This window comes from Onychomys torridus, chromosome 15, assembly GCF_903995425.1.
Source record: "Onychomys torridus chromosome 15, mOncTor1.1, whole genome shotgun sequence".
In the NCBI taxonomy this organism is placed as follows: Eukaryota; Metazoa; Chordata; class Mammalia; order Rodentia; family Cricetidae; genus Onychomys; species Onychomys torridus.
Window position 1 is genome coordinate 22,109,892 of NC_050457.1, and position 21,859 is coordinate 22,131,750.

The window sequence follows — 21,859 nt, forward strand, 5'->3', positions numbered from 1 at the left end:
TATGTTCTTCAATATTTCAGTCAGGTGGGATTTTAATACTTATGATATTATAAAAGTAAATACACTTATTTTTAATAATAAGCAGAACACTCTGGATTTTTATAACTGAACATAAATTTGTTTTGCAATTGTGTTGTTAGTTGTGAATACATTTGTAGTTACTCTTTCCTCCTATTAAAATTCAAATAGTTTCACGAATAAATCTGATTTTTCACTGGTTTGAAGTGATAGTGATGTTTTTGTACAGGATGTTTATCTATTAAAATTAGACCTGAATGGATAGGGCTTGGGGATTTAGCTCAGTGGTAGAGCGCTTGCCTAGGAAGTGCAAGGCCCTGGGTTCGATCCTTAGCTCCAAAAAAAAAAAAAAAAAATTAGAACTGGAAGAAAAATTCATGGATGAAATTCGTTATCAGGCATAATAAGAGAACCTCCTATTTTGAGGGGAACCACTTTGTAATTGCTAAGGTGTAACTAATAAGTTCTGTTTTGATTGTTGTTGTTGTTTTTTTTTTCCATAGAACCTGATTTCTAGAAAGCCATCAACTTTCTGGTTTTGAACTTCAGTCTCCCGCCTCTTAGATGGGCGCCATAGAGCTATGGAACACAATAGAGAAAAGGCAGTGAGCTCATAGCGTTGCACACACATCATTTTTTTATGCTAATAAAACACTCAACTGAGTCATTTTCTCGGCCACTTTTCCACTGTGGAAAAACCTAAATCAAAGCCCATGACTGCTTTTATTGGCAAACAGTAGATAAATCAGGGATGTGAAAAGGCAAACAGGATTCAGCACAAGTGAGTCTCGGAATGGACTCTCCGGGTGAAAGGTTTATTCCGTCGGTTTTCCTCTTGAGACACTTAGGTTTAAGGAAATGTTTGCGCTGCTCTAGAGAAAGACTTGGTTGTGTGTTTTTCTTTTGTGTTTGGACCACTCTGGAAGTAATTCCTTAGGGCCCAATTATCTAACATATGGCGATGTAGCAAAGGCCTGAAGCAAAGGTCATTTGGATGTTTTAGACAGGAAAGAAGAACATCCATCTTAGAGACTACGAGCCAGGGAGGGCGAAGGCACAGTCTGTGGTCGAAGGACCAGGGGAAGGGGGCAGTTCCACGCAGAAAGCGGAACTGTGGTCTCTGCTTTTACTTTTGTTTGTGTTGGAACTGGTTGTGTGGGGGCAAAAGGAAGCCTGTTGGTGACAGACAAGGTGTGAAGTTCCAGCTGTCCCTGCCTGTACTTGTGACCCGTGCTGCTGAGCAGGGCGCTGAACTCAGTACCCCTACACCTGGAACCTACTGTTGCTGTCTTAAGATTCTCAATATTTTCTTTTAATCGGGACTTATCATTATATTTGGTCCTGGGTCTGCAAATATGGTCTATGGTCTATTTTTTGTGAATCATCTTTGTTCTTTTAGATGAGAAAAGTAAAATCCTGGGACAGTAAATGACTTGGCTGATGAAGCAGAGCCAGGAACAGATGACTCTGGCTTCTCTAGGTCAAAACTGCAACTGAGGTCAAGTTTAAAGGGTCTAAACAAGGAGAAATGCCTTCCCACACACACTGCAAAAAAAAAAAAAAAAAAGCTTTTACAGCATCATAGATGAGCCAAATAAAGCATTTGGAACAAAGTTCTGGACATAACTGGATTTGAAGCAGACCTCATACTGATTTTTCTTTTTTAGAACATGTCTAAAAACCATACTAAGTTTCCTTGGTTCCTGAGGTCTGGGCATGCTGGTATTTGCCCATCATCTTCTCACCCAAAGAATCCTGTGGTCAGAATCTTTAAGTACAGGAGCAAGTTGGATGGTTCTTCTAATGTCATGGACACCTGATGTTCCTATTCTATTCATGTCCACTTCTGTGCTGTGGAACAACCCTTTTATGGACTATGAATATGTATTACTCTCATTGGTTAATAAAAAGCTGATAGGCTGGTAGCTGGGCAGAAGTTGGGCAGGAAAGACAAACCGAGAATGATGGGAAGAAGGAGGGCAGAGTCAGGAGACGAGATGCCAGCCAGCTGCTGAGCAAGCAGGATGTGTAGAAAATGAGGTAAGAAGCCATGAACCATATGGCAAAGTGTCAATAGTAATGTGGGTTAATTTAAGTGTAAGTGTTAGCTATTAACAAGATGAGCATTTATAAGTAGTATTCAGCCTCTGAGTGGTATTTGAGACTGGGTGGTTGGGACAGGAAACATCCATTTATAATGCTGTTCCAGTGAAAATGGGTTAATTTTGATAATGGTGTATGTTCTTGCAAAGTCAGAAAGATAACTAAGGCCAGCCCTGTATCAGTGATACTACATGCCAGAACTGAATCATGTGGCTGCCTATGGAAACAAAAGGGAACCAAACTCAGCAACTCATCCCGAGGTGCATTCTCAGTACACTGTGTCTTTAGGCACAGTACTGTCAGGACTCAAATTTTTGGTGGATTATAGATGAGGCAAGGCATAGTCAGTAGTTGCTTTTAACTTTAAGATGGGAATAGAATGTCTGCTTTTAACCTCTGTCTCAACACACTCTCCATAACTCTCTGGTGATAGACAAAATATATATATATATATTTATAGTAAGTTTACAACTCTATGCATACATAGCAAACTGAAATTCTGAAGGACCAGAAAAATCCAAGGAATTCCCCAGACTCATTTCTCCTTATGAGAAATCTTTAACTTGCTGTTCCCTTTATGTAAACCAGAAGGGAATATCTAGGTTGCTATTAGATGATTCACAAAGAAAAGGGTATCTGAAATAAACAAACAAACACACTACCACACTCAAGGAGACTGAGAAGTGCCCCCCCTCCATCTTTCTGATGTCCTGCACATGCATTCTTGTTTGAGGAGGCGGTAGGGATCTCAATGGCAAAAAGAGACACTGTGTGAAGAACGTGGCTCACACTCTTCTGTGAAAAAGAGATAGTCAGGGTTTTCTTGCATACCTGGTGTGGGTGTGGAAGGGTGAGGTGCCAGATCTTTGCCATGTGAGGGTCAAGTAGAGAGAAGTAGAGAGTGGAAATAATACATGGAGAGTCTCCTGAAACATTTATCTTGACAGCGTTTGAAATCACAGCATGCCGGAGCTGAAGAACACTAACCTTTCACATGTTGTTTTTGTTTTGGAATCGCTGTGTAGTTAGCCTCTTCTTGAACTTATGGTCCCCCACCTCAGCCTTCCAAGTGCTGGGTTTGTAGACAGGTGCCACCACATCCAGCTTCACTTAGAGTTTATAGATGAAGAAACCAAGGGCTAAGCAGTCTGTGATGGTCAGTTGGCCAGCTGGAAGCAAAAGTGGGCCATAGCCTCCAAGCATATTTCTTCCATGGAATGTGGAGTCTGGGAAAATGCTCACTGCAGAGGACTGCTGCAAAGACGAAGTCAGATTGTGTCAAACACTGAGGTACGGTGACCTTGATCTGGGGCACTGGTTTTTCAAGGCACTTATATTGGGACTATGTCTTTAAGTTGGCTCTGGTTTTGGCTGCTGTGAAAACGACAGAGGGTTCATCCCAAGGACCTATTTCAAATGTTCTACACATTGGTCACAAGGGCAGAGATGAAGGAGGTGTAGGTGGAGTTTTCCTCTCCTGACTACCTGGTCCTAAACAACCTACTCAGAGGCTGAATATGAATGATAAATGCTCGGCTGGTAGCTCAGACTTGTTACTAGCTAAGTCTTGCACTTAAATTAACCCATATTTCTACTTATGCTTTGACATGTGGCTCATGGCTTGTTACCTCATTTTCTACGTGTCCCACTTGCTGGGTGGCTGGCTGGGCATTTCTTTTGACTCTGCCCTTCTTCTGCCCATCATTCTCAGTTTGGCTTTCCCGTCTAACTTTCTGCCTAGCTACCAGCCTGTCAGCTTTTTTATTAACCAATGAGAGTAATACATATTCACAGTGCAGAGAAGGATTGTTCCACAGCAAGGAGGGCCAGAGCTATTGATCCTGGGCCACTTAGAGAGGCTGGGTCTTCATAACCACACACACAATAGCAGCCTTCGAGAGCAGGGAGCACCAGGAAACAGTTCCATTAACATTTAGCTTTGTCAAGGTAGTAGCAGCTTGAGAAGAATCCAGGAGGACTGTGCACTGACACAGAGCTAGTCAATATTGCTGTGTTTTTGAGGGCTGCATGTTCTTCCAGTTGACTTAAGAATGAAAGTAATGAGGCTAGTTACAAAAACATTGTTGTGCCAGGCATGGTGGCACATGCCTTTGATCCAAGAACTGCAGAGGCAGAGGCAGGCACACCTCTACATAGCAAGTTCCCAGGCCAACAAAGGCTATACAGTGAGACCCTGTCTCAAAAATAAAACAACCAAAACACCATTGCCTCTGGACATAGCTAGTTGATCTATCCCTATATACGCACATATATATCAAAAGTATATATGTATAAATATATACCTTTGAAATAGTTCTTAATTGGTAGGTATAATAGTATATGCCTGTAATCCCAGCCTATGGGTGGTTGAAGTAGGAGAATCATGGGTTGAAGGCAAGCCTGGGCTACACAGTGAGATCCTGTTTTCAAAACCCCAAATTTTAAAAATGAAATTAGACAGCATACAGTGACTTGGAGGAGCTAACTAGACAAATACTCATTGTCAAATACTGTTCAGACCTGTGAAAGCCGCTTGTAAAATAGTTTTTAGCCATGTGTATGGGAGCTTACCCACTCCTGAGGTTGAGCTGAAGTATCAGTTGAGCCCAGGAGTTTCAGACCAGCCTATAGGCAACATAGCAAGATCATACCTCAAAGCAAAATATGTATCATTAATACATGTTAATAAAAATTTTCCTTAAATCATATGCCTTATGCTGTGAAGAGACACCATGACCATGGCAGCTCTTATAAAGGAAAACATTTAATTGGAACTAGCTTGCAGTTTAGAGGTTTGGTCCTCATGGCAGGAAGCATGGTAGTATGCAGGCAGACATGATGCATGAGAAGTAGCTTAGAGTTCTATATCCAGATCCTTAGGCAGCAGGATGAGAGAATGACACTGGGCCTGGCTTGAATATTTGAAACTTCAAAGCCTGCACCCCATGGCATACTTCCTCCAACAAGGCCACACCTCCTAATAATGCCACTCCCTATGAGCATATGAGGGCCATTTTCATTCAAACTACCACAGCATATAAAACCACCATTCATCAGCTCTTAACATTTGCACCCACTAGCTCAGCGATTTGTTATAAATCATGTGCAGTCTCAGTGGTTATATTCCAATTTTTACTCTTACCACAGTGAGAACATCAACCATGCAGGCCATGCTTCTCAGTTCACCATGCTGATACATGGGTTCACTTCTGAGAAAAACCGGTTCTGATGATTTAAATGAGAGAAGTCCCTCACAGTCTCCAGCATTTGAACTCTTGGACCACAGTTGGCCGGTACTGTTTGGGTAGTATCTCAGGGATTCTATTGCTGTGACAAAAATGGCCATGACCAAAGGCAACTTGGGGAGAAAATAGCTCATTTTGTCTTACTCTTCCAGGAAGCAGTTCATCACTGAGGGGGAGGTCAGGAACCTAGAGAGGCATGAACTGAAACAGAGACCACAGAGGGACGCTGCTTACTGGAATACTGTCCATACTTGCTCATTCTGTTTCCTCACACAACCCAGAATCACTAGCTCAGGGGTGACACCATCCACAATGGCCTGGACCCGCCCACATCAATCACTAATTAAGAAAATGTCCCCACATGAGTGCCTACAGTCTGGTATTTAAGACATTTTCTTAATTGCAGTTCCCTCTTCTCTGGTAACTCTAGCTTCTATCAAGTCTGACAAACGAAATGAAACAAAACAAACTTACCAATAACCATAAAGGGACCACCAGCAGCAAGCCAACCAGGACAGGGATGTTCAGGAGGAGGAGCATCAATAGGGGTGGGATCTGAAAGTGAAAACCCTCATCTTGTTCAGTTTGCTCTCCCAGCTTCAGGACTTCACTTAAAGACGTGAGCTCTCAGTGTCTGGCTCCCGCTTCCACGCCTCCCAGCCATGAAGGACTCACATCCCTCTGGAACTGTAAGCCCAAATGAACCCCGTTTTCTATAAGTTGCTTTGGACATGATGCTTTATCACAGTATCGGAAAAGCAGCTAACACACCTGCCCACATGCAAATCCCCACTCTCAAGCGCTGCTTTTTAGGGAATACGAGGCTAAGACAATAACAATTAATGACAATAATACCTGTGCTGGCCTTCTCTCACCCTTGATTAGGCAGTCTCTCCTACTTTCTTTCCTAACTTTGACATCCTCCTTGGCTTCCCAGGATCTAATTTTTTTCCTGGTTTCAATCTGTTTTTCTCATCGAGGCTTACAGTACTGATGTCCCAAATCCCTTACAATCCTCAGCTATAAAAATGCCTTGATTCTTTTCCCCCTGAGTCCAAATGCTCACTAATTTCAGTGGCCGTAAGCCCAGGATAAGGTGAGCAGAGCACTGTATCTTTAATTAGGTATTCCCCAAATCCCCTGTGGTATGTGCAGTTTGGTTTGGTAAGTTATATCAAGAGGGTTTTATGTGAGGGGGATGGTGTGCGAGGATTAGTAAACTGTGGTTTCTAAATAGCTTTAGATGTCTTGAATGAAAAGTGCTTTTCAAATATATGGCATCACTTTGAGTAACAGACATTGCCTTAGCCCACAGAATAAATTTTCTTTGGAGGAAATGTCTTCTCTGGCTAAGCCTGGATAGACTGAATGTGCTGCAGCAATTCCATACTTGACAGCAAGGGCTGCTACAATTTATCCATCTATTGATTCAGAAACATTACTAGATCTTTACCAGGTGCCAGGAACTCTCCTAGACCCTAGAGGTTGAGAAACACCCTCTCACCTCGGGGTTGCTAACATCTGCAGGTGGGGGTGGAGTGGCAGGGGAGGGAATAACTGACCTGCATATCCCAGGGAAGGGGGAAGCCAAGTGCTGGGAAAGGCTGGAAGAAAGAAAGCTTGGAACCTGGTTGAGGCCTCACCCAGGCATCACAAGGGATGTGTTTGGATGAAGTCCGGAAGAGAAGCAGGAATTTTATAGGATTTTTTTTTTTTTTTTGAGAGTGAGAGAAAGAACATGAAGTTGGGTGAGTAGGGAGTTAAATAAAATGAATATAATTTTATTATTTTATACTCCTCCTGGGGAAGGAGTTAGGGGAGGAGAAAGAATATGATCAAAATATGAAATCTCCAATAAATAAAAACAAAAAAATTTCAAAAGGAAACAAATTGGAGCAAGTTTAGATAAATAGCACCTTACAAACCTGCTATAGAGGACACCACCTATCCCCTAACATAATGTGGTTTGTGATTTTTTTTTAAAGATAAGGTCTCACTCACCAGAGGTGAAGGGTCACCTTGAACTTCAGATCCTCCTGCCTCAGCTACCCACGTACTGGGATTACAGGCCCATCACTGTGTTTGGCTTGACCACCCTCCACTCTGAACATCTGACACTTCCTTTCTTTCTTTTCTTTTGGTTTTTCAAGACAGGGTTTCTCTGTGTAGCTTTGCGCTTTTCCTGGACCTCGCTCTGTAGACCAGGCTGGCCTTGAACTCACAGAGATCTGCCTGTCTCTGCCTCCCAAGCTGGGATTAAAGGCATGGGCCACCACTGCCCGGCATCATCTGACACTTTGATGGTGGATTTGTCAAAACAAAGAAGCTAGCGTTGGCTCAGTTTATAAAGTACACTCTATAACCCTTTTCCATTTTTTAAATGATTTTTATTTTGATATTTTGTATGTATGGGTGTTTTGTTTGCCTGTATGTCTGTGTATCACATACATACCTGGTGTTACTGAATGCCAGAAGAGGGCAGAAGATCCCTAGCAACTGGAGTTACAGACAGTTGTGAGCTGCCTTGTGGGTGCTGGGAATTGAACCCCAGTCCTCTGGAACAACAGCCAGTGCTCTAAACTGCCGATCTATCTCTCCAGCCCTCTGCTAGCTTTCTCAGAGCCACCAGTTTTCCCAGGTGTGTCCCCTCACTGTTTCTGGGTCCAGTTCAGACAACTGCAATGTCTTCATTGTCGTGGCTCTTCAGTCTCTGGTCTGACACAGTTTTTGTCTTCGTTTATTTCCATGCCGATGACTGTCTTGAGGACCAGACATGCTATAAAAGATTCCTCCATCTAGGGTTGTCTGGTGTTTTCTCATGGCTCAACTGCAGTTCTGGGTTTGGAGAAGACTGTTGCAGAGGAGAACTGCCCTTCTTTAGGCCATGTCAGGGGCACCATGGCCCGGGTACATCACTGGTGATATCGAGTTGAAAGGTCTGTGTATAAGGTGTAGGGTTACGCAGAGTGCTTGGAGGTCAGTTAAAAGTCCAGCAAAACTACAGATAGGGGTGCTGGAAAGGGAGCTGTGAGAGGAAAGCCATGCGTTGGTACAGTGCTTGTATTTTCGTAAAAGATTTTGTGGGAATTGTTTTGTTCAAAGCCTAGAAGCATCAGGTAGAATGATGGGGAGTATTGTACTCCTTGTTAAAAGGGATGAAACAGTCCCAAACCGATGAAGGGGGAGACAGAAGGTCACAGGGACAGTGGCAAGGCCAGGACTTAAAGCCCTCCTGATTCTGACCACAGTGTTCTTTGCTCATCATCTTGGTCACTGCATGATGGAGAGGCCACAGAGCAGTTATAGGAATGATGGGGCAGTGTCTATGTCATGGCTGAAACCTTATGCTCTCTTCCAACTTTTTAGCTAAACTGTGCTCATAAAGCTGGGCAGACTGAAGCCAGCTCTTAGTCTGGAGGTATGAAACCCTGTGCAGGGCTGGGGACATTCCTTCTGCGTGGCTACTCACCACGAATCTTACACTTGTGCCCTGAAAGGAATATGCCACTGTGGCTCTGAGTGTAGGACTGTTTGTCATTCCCAGTAGCCTATGCTCCTGGTATATTCTGCCAGCAATCAAGGAAGATCAATATACTCTTTTGACAGCTGAGAGCTAACTGCACACTTAGTTGACCCAGATCCAGATTTCTGGGACAGCGAGAAATGAGAGTGAGCAGTTTCTCACTCGTTCTTCCCCCCCAAAAAACCGTGAGATTTTACCACGGCAGGAAGGAACCCTCAAGTTGGCTAACTGTGAGTTCCCATATACCACCTTCTTTGGATCTTACTAGCTTGTTCCTTTCACAAACACATGTCACATACACACCCATGTCTAGATTTGTGTTAGGCAATAGGAAGGTAAGAAAAAAAACATCAGTAAAAGACCTGGCTCTGAGAAGCCCACCAGTGGAGAGACCAGCAAGGAATAAAAGATAAACCAATCAATCAAACAAAACCTCTCTGATCTTTAAGGAAGGGATGATGGGTGCTGGAGCCAGGTTTATGGGACAGCAAAGGGCTTGGGGGTGGACAGAGTGGGGGTGGACAGCTCAGGTAGCGGCTAACAGAAGAGAGGAGAGTATAAGTTGCTATTTTGTTGATGTGTTAAAACACCATCACCAAAAGCAACTTTGAGTTTATTTTGGTTTACAGTTCCAGAGAGGCGGAGTCCAGAGTGATAGGAAGACATGGCTGCAAACTGGAGCGAGAAGCTGAGAGCTCACATCTTGATCTCCAAGCCCAAAGCAGAGAGAGAGCACACGGGAATGCTCAAAGCCTGCCCCCAGTGGCATATTTCCCTTGTCCAGGACACACTCCCTGAATCTCCCCTAAAAGCACCACCGGCAAGGAACCAAGTGTTCAGATGCCCAAGGTTACAGGCAAGCAGCATTATGGGAAGCAGCTTTGCTGGGTCTGCAGAAGGGGACTCTTCGGTGTTGCTGGAGCACAGTGAGGGTGCTGGGACAGTGAGAGGAAGCACAGGACAGCTCCGACTCCAGCCCTGCCTCTGGGAGTGGGTTGGAGACCTCCAAGGTGGGGTCCTCCAACCTTCTCCCTTCTTCGCTGCCATCCCTCGGCCAGCCAGCAATTTGGATCTTCCTACTTGATCTTGGAAGTACAAGCCCTTTGTACGTGTTGAAAGTGTAACAGCGTTTGGTTTGTGATGGGTAACAGAGTCTCTTGCAAGTCAATTTTGCATAGCTCAAGGCTGAGTAGAAACATCCTACTGTCCTTCATGTAGTCTTCCTGTCGACTGTGGCTCGTGGCTCCCCTATAGTTCCCAAAGCTGCTAGATGCTTAAAAAAGGCCAGGATTTTTCCAGCTCCGATCTCATTAGATGTACAAATTCCAAGAGCAGCCTCCCAGAAAATAGAAGTTCTTTTTATAAAACAGAGTGGATGTGTGCATGAAAGATACATTGTTTATTTTCTTGGCACAGACTTAACTCTAAAATGAGATTACTTAATTGGAGCAAACATTTCCTGACATGCTGAGAAGGAGTATTTGAACCAAATCTCCTCTCTTCGAATCAGTCTTGGGTGGATGTGTGCTAGGCTATTTAAACCACACAAATCTCAAATGCAATCTTTCTCCCTACCGAGGCATTCAGTTGGGAAGGCAGAAAGTAACCGGATACAGGAGGCAACAGCTTAGGATCAATTATGATTTTTCATTGGGAAAGTTCCTGGGTTTGTGGTTACTGTAGAAGTTTATTTATTTATTTATGGGCACAGAGCATCTTCAATCTGGAAGCATTCAGTTAAATTTTTCATAGCACAAATCTGCTCCTGACTCTGCTCCTGACTCTGGTGTGTAGAGTAACCCAGCTCACTTTTAGTAGTTCTTTTGAGTTACTTTTCAGACTTGGTGTCAGTATTACAGTATGTAATAGCATGTGCATTATGTCTCTGTAATATGTATACTTATAGATATGATATATAGGCTAACTTTAATTCTGTGAATATTCTATAATAAAATGTTATATATGGCTGTATGCAGCTACATAATCTATATGATTTACTAGTATAGGTAAAATAATATGCATACTAGTAAAATTGGTCTCAGAGCTTGAGAGAGGAGTAGGGGCTAAGAGAACTTGCTGTTCTTATAGAGGACCTGGTTCAGTCCCAAGGTAGCTTACAACTACCTGTAATTCCATTTCCAGGGGACCCAATGCTCTCTGTCTCTTTAAGCATTTGTATGCACATGATGCGCATTTATAGACTTCTGCACACACACTTACACATTAACAAAACCCAATCTGTCTACCTATATACATGTGGGAGTTTGAATGTATGTAACTGACCCCCATAATCTCATAGGGAGTGGCACTGTTAGGAGGTGTGGCCTTGTTGGAGGAAGTGTGTCACTGTGGGGTGGACTTTGAGGTATTCTATGCTCAGGATACCGCACAGTGTGTCAGTTGACTTCCTGTTGCTTGCAAGATGGAGGACTCTCAGCTCCAGCACCATGTCTGCTTATACTCTGCCATGCTCCCCATCATGATGATAATAGACTGAATCTCTAAAACTGTAAGTGAGCCATCCCAATTAAATGTTTTCCTTTCTAAGAGTCGCCGTGGTCATGATGTTTCTTCACAGAAATAAAAAACCCTAAGACAACATAAGTGTAAATATTTTTATATATTAAGTATATATACATACCTACATATATACATACATACATACATACATACATACATACATACATACATAAACACATATCCTAGAGGTAGCTGGTTATTCAAAGAGCCTTTATTCCTGGGTGGAACAAAGAGGTGGCTACCTCATGAGAACTTATTTCCAAGTCTTTCCTTGAATCGGGTAAAGCACCATGATGATTTTTACCTCCAGAATGTGAAATGGCATGTCACTCGTGGGGCTGGGCTCAGATTTGGGCTTGCTCTCTATGTCCCTCCTGCCTCTTTGAGGTGGCTGAAATGTAGGTGTGGAGACTCAGCTTTGACCAGGTGGGTAATGGCAGTGTCCAGGGATACTGCTACAAAAAAGGAAGGCAGGGAACTTGGGTCCATGAATATCCACATGGAGCAAAATAGCTTTGGCTACCTGGAGTGTTCACCTCCAGACTGTGTGAGGAAAATAAACTCCTTAGTTTGTTAAGCCACATTACCAGACAGGGTTCAATCAGAAAGCCAAATCATAGGGCTGGGCTTATAGCTCACTCAGTTGGTAGAGTGTTTTTGCCTGGCATGCACAAGGCCCCCATTTCTGCAGCCATATTTGCTACGGAATGAATTCTTTGATCAGAAACAATGCTGTGTAGAATGGCACAGAGTGGATATGACATTCTCTAAGGCACACATAGTCACTTAGAAACATTATAAGAAGGAAGGCAAGAAGGGTGAGCATCCATTCTAATGAGAACAAAGCGCTGTTACAGAAACAGTCCAATGTAATCAACCTGTCAGCAAGTAGCTGGCTGACCTCTCTGGGAGCTGTGCCAGTGTAGGAGCTCAAGGGCTGTGGGCAGATTAGGCACTCAGTGGTGGTTTTAGCTGGATCAGCCCTGATGAGTGGAAGTCTAAATATGGAGCCCATGCAGGACTTCCCGTCCTTGCCTCCATGGTCACATTGTTCATGAGCTCACTGGGTAATGATGAAAGTGGATATAGAAGGGGGACAGCTGAGTAGGCCAGCTAACCCACCTGACCCACCCTCCCAAGAGCATCCCCATGGACCCTTCGTGCCCATTCAGGAATGCATATTCGCATGCCTTTACCTTTATCCCCTAATCATCAGTGTCCAGTCAACTTCTTCCCATGACCCTGGCCTCTAGCCAAGCTACCGATCATAGAGATGGCCACCAACTAAGCTGCCACTCGTAGCTTGAGTCTTCAAAGACCATCCCTGTGACCAATCTTCCTTCTAGCTAAGACAGGTGGGAGGAGTCGATATCTAACCCAGGAGACACAGTCACGATTATTTATTTCCCAAATGATTCCACCACACTTCTTGGGGACTTTGCAGCTTATCTTCAGTTCATAGACACTGATCCTTGAATGCTATAGCATGTACATTTCTACCCCAGCAGCCTTCTGTCTGGCGCACAGGCATTTCGCCAATATTTTGCAGTAAGTGGAGGGATGCGGCACTTGTCCATAACAGTGGGGAGACTTTGTGGGGGCAATCAAATGCAGGTCAAGTCTCTACATCTGCCTGAGACTGCACAGCACACGAACACTGAGACTCATTCTGCGGAGCATGTGCTGCATGTCTTTTAGATGCCCAATGACCATGCTAACTTTAGAAAATGTGGATATGTGTGCCTGCATATACGCAGAAGCCCGAGGGTGTCAGCAGACAAGGTTAGATCCCCTCAAACTTGGGTTACAGGCAATTGTGGGTGACTAGCAAGTGCTCTTAACTACTAAGCCCTTACAGTAACTTTAAAAATACTGATTGTTGGACTATATTACTTTTAAAGATCATGACGTCAGTGGTGTGACATTAAGTTTATTTCTTGTCTCAGTTGAACATCTATGTGTATCTGAACCCGGACAGTTATAGCTACTGCCTCAGAAGTGCTCAAAGTGGGCAGAGAAATGTCTTGTTTACTAGTAATTATGTCTCCAGATTGCTGTCTGTTAAGCTGTCTGTTCCTAAGCTCTGTGAGGCTAAAGCCCATTCCAAAGCCGGACTTTTTCCATACTCTCCTAAGCTTTCCTTAGTGTTTGGCACATGAAAGAGCTTTATAAATAATTGCTCAGAGAATCAAAGGACTGTTTATCAAGATCATGTCAAACACTAGTAACTTGCCGAGATGCCTCAGGTTGCTGACCAGAGGGAGTGGCATCTATTTAGAAAGACCCGGGCCAGGTCCAAGTCAGCTGAGTTCTTGCTTTAGCTCTGCCTCTGCCTGCCTGTGTGACCTTGGGTAAAGCCTGCATTTTTTAAGGGCCTTGGTTTTCTGATCTGAGGGTATTTGGGAGTTGAACAGCAGCCATGGGAGGCTCTTGGAGCCCTGAGGTGTTTTGTTTAGACTGTCAGTGTTCTGAAAACAAAACAGTGTTTGTGGGTATGGATATAGTTTACTTGACAGCACTTTCCTAGCATGCATGGAGCCTTGTGTTGGATCCTCAGCACCACAGAAACCAAGTACAATAGTTCTCGACTATTATTGCAGCACTTGGAAGCAGAGTCAGGGGGATCAGAAGTTCAAAGTCACCATCAGCTAAAACTTGAATTTAAGCTTAGCGTGGCTACCTGAGACCCTGTCTCAAATCAAACAAATGAACCAAACCAAACCAAAGCAAAATACTCCTATATTTTTGGAAGCATTTGGAGACACTTTCTGGTTTCCTAACATCTTGAGATTTTCGAGTCCCAGTCTGGCCCCTGGAGCCACCTGACCTTATAACCCCTGAACACAACACTTCAATATTGACATTATCCACATCCAAGCCAGTGGAGTAGACATGGGCCGGAACAGAAGCCTGTTTGATCATTGCTGGATACACAGTCCTAGAATAAGGTCTGGAATGCAATGGATGCATTCTACCAAAGCAGACCTCATGGGAAGGATGTGGGCGACCATTTCAGGAGACTCCTCTCTAAACTCTTGTCCTCTCCAACCTCTCAAGGTCCCCAGTGGAGGGCCATCTGTGTAAAAGCTGCCATCTTCAAGTGACACGGCCCTGTTTAAGCACTAACTGCTAGGGAGCAGAAGCTTTTCCTGTGCAAAACTGAATGCTTTGTGTAGTCCTCGGTACTGGAGACGTTGTACTGTGTCTTCTGCTGAGCATGTTCCCTGTTTTCTGGGCAAGTTAACATCAGCTACTGCAGGACACAGCTGAGAAACTTCCGGGAAGCCTCCTGCTGGTGTTAATTTCTTTTTTATTTCTGAGAATACAGACCCACAGCATTGCTGTTAACTCTCAATAAAACTTTTTTTTCTTCTTCCTGGAAGCTGTTAAATGTTAACATTCAATTACACTACATGTCAGCAGAATATCCCATACAGGCCTCTCTCCTCAGCACCAGTGAGTTCCCCAATGCCTCTGTTCTGGGGGGGCAGGGGTAAACAACAATTGGCTCACTTTTACAGCCACCTTGGGAGGGATTTCTAAAGTCAAACGTTAGTCCTTTAGACACAGCATTAAGCAACTTCACACTGTCTCTCGGACAAGTGAACAAGACCAGCTAAGGCAGGAGACTTGAAGGGGCCAATTAAACTTTCTAAATGAAGTAGGAATTAATCTATATTTAGGCTATCACCTTAGACTTTTCTGGCTCCGTTTATTTGTTGTACAAATCTTCATCTTGTAGGTTAATGATATAACTTGATGAATTTTGTTTGACAGATCCAGGAGGGGAAAGAAAACCCATGTTCCATCCCCACATAGAGAGGGGCTGAGCCAAATTCTTCCCCATCTTTTGGCATTTAACGCAAGTTTTCTGATATGGCAGCACATACCTATCATCCCAGCATTCAAGAGATGGAGGCCGGAGGATCATGAGTTCCAGGCTAGCCTGGGCTACCCTAAGAGACCCTGTCATAGAGGAGAGAGGAGAAGGAGGGAAGAAGGAAGGAAGGAGCAGAAGAAAAGGAACAATTTGACCTTGGCCTGGAAGCTGAGGCCTGCGTCTGGATTTCACTCCTCTTGGTAGAGTGACATTTCATTTTCAAGGGGGACATAGGGACAGAGGCTAGAGCTGGTCTGTACCTCCAGTGCCCGCAGTGGTCCTTTCTGAGAAGGCTCAGTAGAGACTGGCATCTCTCCCCAGACATGCAGAAGGAGGCCCTTGTTTTCCCTGGGCTAGTTCTGTTTCCCTGGAAATATCCCAGTCCAAGTTTCTGCTTTTCATTTCCCCTGTGTTTGTGGACAAAGGAGCCAGGTGCTTTCACTCTGCTCTGGCTGCCCATCAGGGTCCACAGTTGGGGGAGTCTCAGGAAGGTAAACACGTGGAAGAAGCTGGGCCTGGGAGGTCGAGGTTTTGCCTTGGCAAATTAGGTTGAGCAAGCACAGGACCATGTCATGTCACCGTCAAGGGTGAGTCTGGACTGTGAACTGCTAAATAGCCAAGTGAAGTTTATTTCTGCATCACTGGCTTGCATTACGTATTGATTATCTCATCCCCCGATTAAAAATAAATACGTGAAAATTCCTTTTAACGAGAAGGTGCATAGTCAGCTTCTGATGTGAGACAGAAGTGGATCATGGAAAAGGTTATCACGTGGTGGCCTTGAGGACAATGGAAGAAGCCAGAGGCTGGTTTGCAGGAATAATCCTCTAACGGTTTAAGCAGGAGTAGCCTGCTTCGTTGCAGAGTTGAAGCTCAATGAAATTTAGTATATGTGGAACTTACGGTTTTCTTTGGGATAGCCACCTTCATAATCTCCAGAGCCAACAAAAGTCCCTAGAATCTAATTGTACTTGTGAGTGCTTTTGTTTTGAGGACTTCCTCGTCACCCTGAAAAGAGGCTGAGGACTGTAATTTTCTGCCTTCCAATGAGTTAGCCTCAGTTTGGGGCCTTCTAAGAAGTTTTGTGATGAATGAGAAAATCATGATGATCACATGTCAAGCAAGAACTGAAACAAAAGGATGTAGGAGGCCCTGTGATGAGGTCACGGTTTTCGTAGTTTCTGTTCTTCTCAAAATGACCTGTGCATCCGTGTAGTGAGGGTTGAACAAAGCTTGTAGAAAAGCCAGAACCCTTGCCTCTTCCATTTCCACCCCCTGAAGATGAATATACCCCAAATTTCCAGATGGTTATCTTGGTATTTGCAGCCTGCTGTGGATGGGACGTGATTTAGATGTTAAGAGCCCGGTCTTCAGTGTAGCAGTGTTGGGAGGTGACGTGGACCTGTTATGAGGTAGGACCTAGTGTGAGGTAGTTATTGAGGGCACCGCTCTAGGAAGGACTAGATAGATATAGCTCTGGTAGGACTTGGGTAATTCATGACTGAAGGTTGTTGTAAAAGAATGAATCAGCCCATGTCACTGTGTGATCTCTCTCTCCTGCCGTGATGCCACCCCCTATAACGTGGCACAAACCGGCAAGGCCCTTGCTCCAGCAACTACCATGCTGTTTAGACTCAAACTGTGGGCTGTAAAAACCTCTTCCTGCCACCTCCCCTTCCCCTCGCCCAAACTGTGTGGCTTTAGATATTTAGTTACAGCAATGAAAAATGTATTAATGTAGAGGGGTTGGGGATTTAGCTCAGTGGTAGAGCGCTTGCATAGCAAGCGCAAGGCCCTAGGTTTGGTCCTTAGCTCTGGAAAAGAAAAGAAAAGAAAAGAAAAGAAAAGAAAAGAAAAGAAAAGAAAAGAAAAATGTATTAATGTAGAAACATGTTTCTAAATCTCATGCTTTTACTGCTATTCCTTGAATTTATACTTGTAAATATTATCTATCATATCTCACTGTGAAAATAAAGATCCTCTCAGATCCACTTTAACATTCACAGGACTGAGCACCGTCCCACTCTGCAATCCGGATAGTTTACATACTTTCAGTTGTATGGACGTGTATGGGCTATTTAATAACCACTTAGAAGCTATTGACAACGGAACTATGTGGCTTATTCAGATTGATTTTCTTATTTTGATTGTTTCTCTCTCTCTCTCTCTCTCTCTCTCTCTCTCTCTCTCTCTCTCTCGTGTGTGTGTGTGTGTGTGTGTGTGTGTGTGTGTGTGTGTGCGCGTGCGCGCGCGCGCGCGCGTGTAGGTCAGAGAATAACTCAGTGGAGTTGGTTCTCTCCTCCAACCTTTCCATGGATTCCAGCGAAGGATCTCAGGTCACCAGTCTTACTGGCCCCCATTTGTACCACCTGGCTATCTGGTATCTTGAGCTTCATGCCCTGGGCATTTATTAATTTGACATGTCCCAGTAATATCTCTAGCTCCTAGGATTAAGACCCAGATTTATTATTTAGAGGGGTCACATAAAAAGCTCCCAGTGTCCCCTTCTTGGGCCACAAGGTGCTAGCACAGTGCTTTATTTTAAAGGTGTTTCCCTTCTCTATTTGCTGTTTCTAATCAGACAGACTTCTATTCCTCAGTCCATCAGAGTCCAGGGGCCCAGGATCTGGAGTGATTCCTTGTTGGTAAGAGAGGGCTTTGCCGGGAAACTGCTGGGACCTGGATGTCAGGAAGCTCCACAGATATCTGCCTTGTGCTCGCTCCTTCCCACCAGACACTCGGGGCAAGCTACTTTCAGCACCAATCCCATTTTCTCCATGTGTGTGTTTATATGTCATTTTTAAAAGCAATACTTTGCAGCTTTTCTGCAGGAGACCCTTCTCCTGGAAGTGCAGGAAACCACTCAGGCCAGAAACCAAAGGACACTCGAGGTACTGTTTGGAGAACACGTGTAAGATGTTAGAAACCACAACATCCCACACCTGTGGCAACATCGACTGCAGATGTGTGTGCGCTCTAGAGCCCATTTTAGACTCAAAGGCATATGGCTTCTACGAAACAAAACCAGGCTGCGTTTGCATAGACCCTCCCAGCAGATGCCTGACCAGGCAGAGGCTGTGCCTCTGGAACAAACAGAAGGCTTCATCCGAGAGGGTTCCCCTGCCTCAAGCCAAGGGCAACAACTGAGGCTCCTGCTGGAGCAGTGTTGGCCCCCGAGGTTCTGCTTGCTCTTTCAAAATGAACAGAGAGCCCAAAGGACCCAAAGAACTTAGGCAGGCAGATAGCTCCCCCTGCCCCCATCTACTCACTCATTATGGTCTGAAAGTATCACTTGTTGCCTCTGGATTAGCTCTAGGAAAACCAAATTTTAATTCTGTTAGTTTGAACTCCCTCCCAATGGTGTCTTCTGAAAGTAGACCCAGGGCCCAGGGAGGGAGCCAGAGTGTGGTTAGGCGGCAGGAAACTTTCCATTGACAGGTCCGAGTACCTTATCAACAGATTTTTATCTTTATTAGCTTCCTATTTAAACCCCAGCCATAAACACCGTAACCATGAACAGTTTCACTGTTCAGGATATATGAACATTCTCAAGATTGATAGCTATCTACAATTTTGGGCCAGATCCAAGGCCATAAACTCCTGTGTGTTGTGAGAAGTGGAAGAGGCAGGGAGGCTGTGAGCAGGGGAGTATTGTATAACACCTCAGGAGGCTTTTTAGCTGGGGGAATTTTTAAATTTTGCTTTTATTCTGTATTGACTCCCAGGGTCTTTCTGTTGAGATAGTGATGAGACAGGGACATGGGCCACCCTTGGTAAGAGAGACACTAAATGCTCTTCTATTAATTTTGTTCCTGGAGGACCTTGTACGGGCAGGGCTGGGGGACAATTAGCTTCTGAAACGGCACATTCCCTGTTCTGTTCCTAGGGCCTAAGAGGCCATAGATCTTCTTTGAAAACCACAAAGTGATAAATAAATCAAGGTGACTTTTGCCTCTGAGGTTAAAGAGAGGCGTCTTCAGTTACGGAGTCTGTTAGGTTATATACTGCTCTGTAACAGTCCACCCTAACACCAAACTTAAAACAATAAACAGTCATTATCACACAGTTTCTATGGGACAGAAATTCAGGAGGGGGTCTAGCCGGTTAGGCTTCAAGTGCTGGTCAGAGCGTGTTCTTCTAAGACAACTCTATACATGCTGTCAAGAGATTGCAGTTTCTTGGCACCTGGGGCACTGTCCCTGGGACTTCTTCAGTATGTATGACACAAAGACAGGCTTCTCCCCAAGTGAGTGAGTCAAAAGAGAGCAAGCAGAAGCCCCTGGGTCTTCTATGACCTAATCTCAGGAGTCACACATTGCTATTTGCATAATAGCCTATTATTTATAGAATTCAGCTATACATCACAGCGGACACCATAAAAGTGGGGCTACCAGAAAGAGTGACCCCCCTAGGAGCGATCTCAAGGGTTGGCTACCAGGTCTGAATGACACAGATGAAGAATGAAATGAACTACAAGTGATTATGAAGTATGTGTCTGAGATAAGCATGGTTTTGAATATTTCTTTATGTGCCCTAAGCATAACTTGGTGCCTATTATCTGTCCAAGATCATCTGACAGCCTCTGAGTATAGAATTGGCATTAAATACCTACTGTTATGGGGAGAGAGAGAGAGAGAGAGAGAGAGAGAGAGAGAGAACTGGCCTATTCCACCTAGTTGTATGAGCCAATATTTATTGCACATGGGAAATAATATAGTTCCTTCACAGGCCTCTTGTAGCTGCAAACCCCAAATCCATAGAATAGAACCTAAGCACCCGGACATTGGTAAGTGTTTTTTACAAACTGACTGCTTTCACCATTGACATCAGCTTGAGAGAGGAACAGAGTGTGCAGGCTTTGAATCCTGGCCCTCACATAACAAGGTATTTAGATGTTGAAAAGGATTATGGGACCAGATTTTCTTTACCTCCCAACTGTTATCAGGAAAGCATTTTCTTCACTGTAAGCTCACACCTCTCTGCTACAGGGCACAACATAGCCCAAATAAACTTATATCCTCTTTGTAAGTTGTTTATCTTTGGAATTTGATGAAGATAACACCCAGAAAGATAATTATAACGTGCTATAGTTTTCTTGTGTGTACACTTGGAGATAATTAGCTCCTTTGAGGTGTGACAACTTGAAATCATAAAGACAACTTGGCCTTGTAGGGACATTAAGATTTCATAGGGCGGTGTAGGCTCAGAGAAGGCAGCCATGTTTATAAAGGTGATGGGTGTTGTGTGTGTGCCAGTGGGATCTAGACACGGGAAACTGAGGAGTAGGGGTAGTGAAAGGTGACAGTGCCTGCCACTAGAAGAGGTCAGTAGCTGGCCTCCACTTTTAGAAGGTCCTTGGAGCAAGGGCAAGGATGACACAGGGTGCCACAGGAGTCAGTCAACAGTCATATCCAGTCGTCCTGGTTCTTAAAGTTTGGAGTTCTCATCGGCCAGGCCAACAAAGCTGCGGGAAGATGGGCTTTTGTGACTGTTTTCAGCGAATTGTTCTGATCTTTCCAGTCTTTTAAAATAAAACTGTTTGCTTTCAGTATGTTTGAAAATCTGGAAGGTATAATCCACCAGCGCCTGAAGCACTATCAACCCGAAGGTTCGGCCCTATTTTCTTGAACAGAATTCCCGGAGTTTAAAGAGCACTAGGAAAGCAGAGCCGTTGTCTGCACCAGGAGAGTCAGGGCTAAGCTGGAGCCAGCAGGTCCGCTTTTATTCAAAACACATATCAAATCCTATTTCAACTTATCTTTGGCTTTCAAACCCTCCCTGCAGATTTTAACTGTCTCCTCTGGGTATCCTCTTTCCAGAGTTCCCTGCTCCAGCCAGGCGCACAGTCATTGGTAGTACCCCGGGGCTTTTGTAGTTAGAAGAAATGTGGCCCCAGGAACACAAACTTAAGTCCCAAATCTGGTGAGCCCAGGACAAAGAACCGTGCAGTAAAAGACCCAGAAGGTCCGTGGAGCCCACAGCCCAGACACGCTGTCAAGCACGCCCTGCCTTGCTGGGATGTTGGAGTGGGGTCTGAGTTATTTACCACAGTAAGGCAGATGCACTTCTCACACAGGACAGGCTTGCCTGATCCAGGCAGTTTTCCCTCCCGAGACAAGAGGTTGGCAGTGGAGAGTGGACCCGCAAGATCCTCAGCTTTCCTGGGTTCCTAGGCATGGCCAGCGGGGGACAAAGGACAGTAGCCGCTTCTACACGCGCGCGTGCAAGAGCCTCGAGAGCTGCCCCAGGCTCCTTTTCCACTCCGCTGCTTGGCTGGCCGGGCTGTAAACCCAACCTGACGTGGGCTCATTAATTTGGCAGCAACTGGAAAGCTGGGCCATAGCAGCACAGCCGGGAGGCCTTTGTGGACCCGGGGTCAGGTCAGAGGGCAACCGAAACACCGCTGAACCCTGCACGCTGCTACTCCAGGGACTGGAGCCCCGGCCTCCTGCCGCATCGTCCCTGCGCGCCTTCCGGAGCCAGGAACCCGCGACCCAGCCGGGTGCTTCCTCCTCACCCAGTACCCGAGCCCGAGGCTCGACCGAGACCCGACCGAGACCCCCTGCTGTC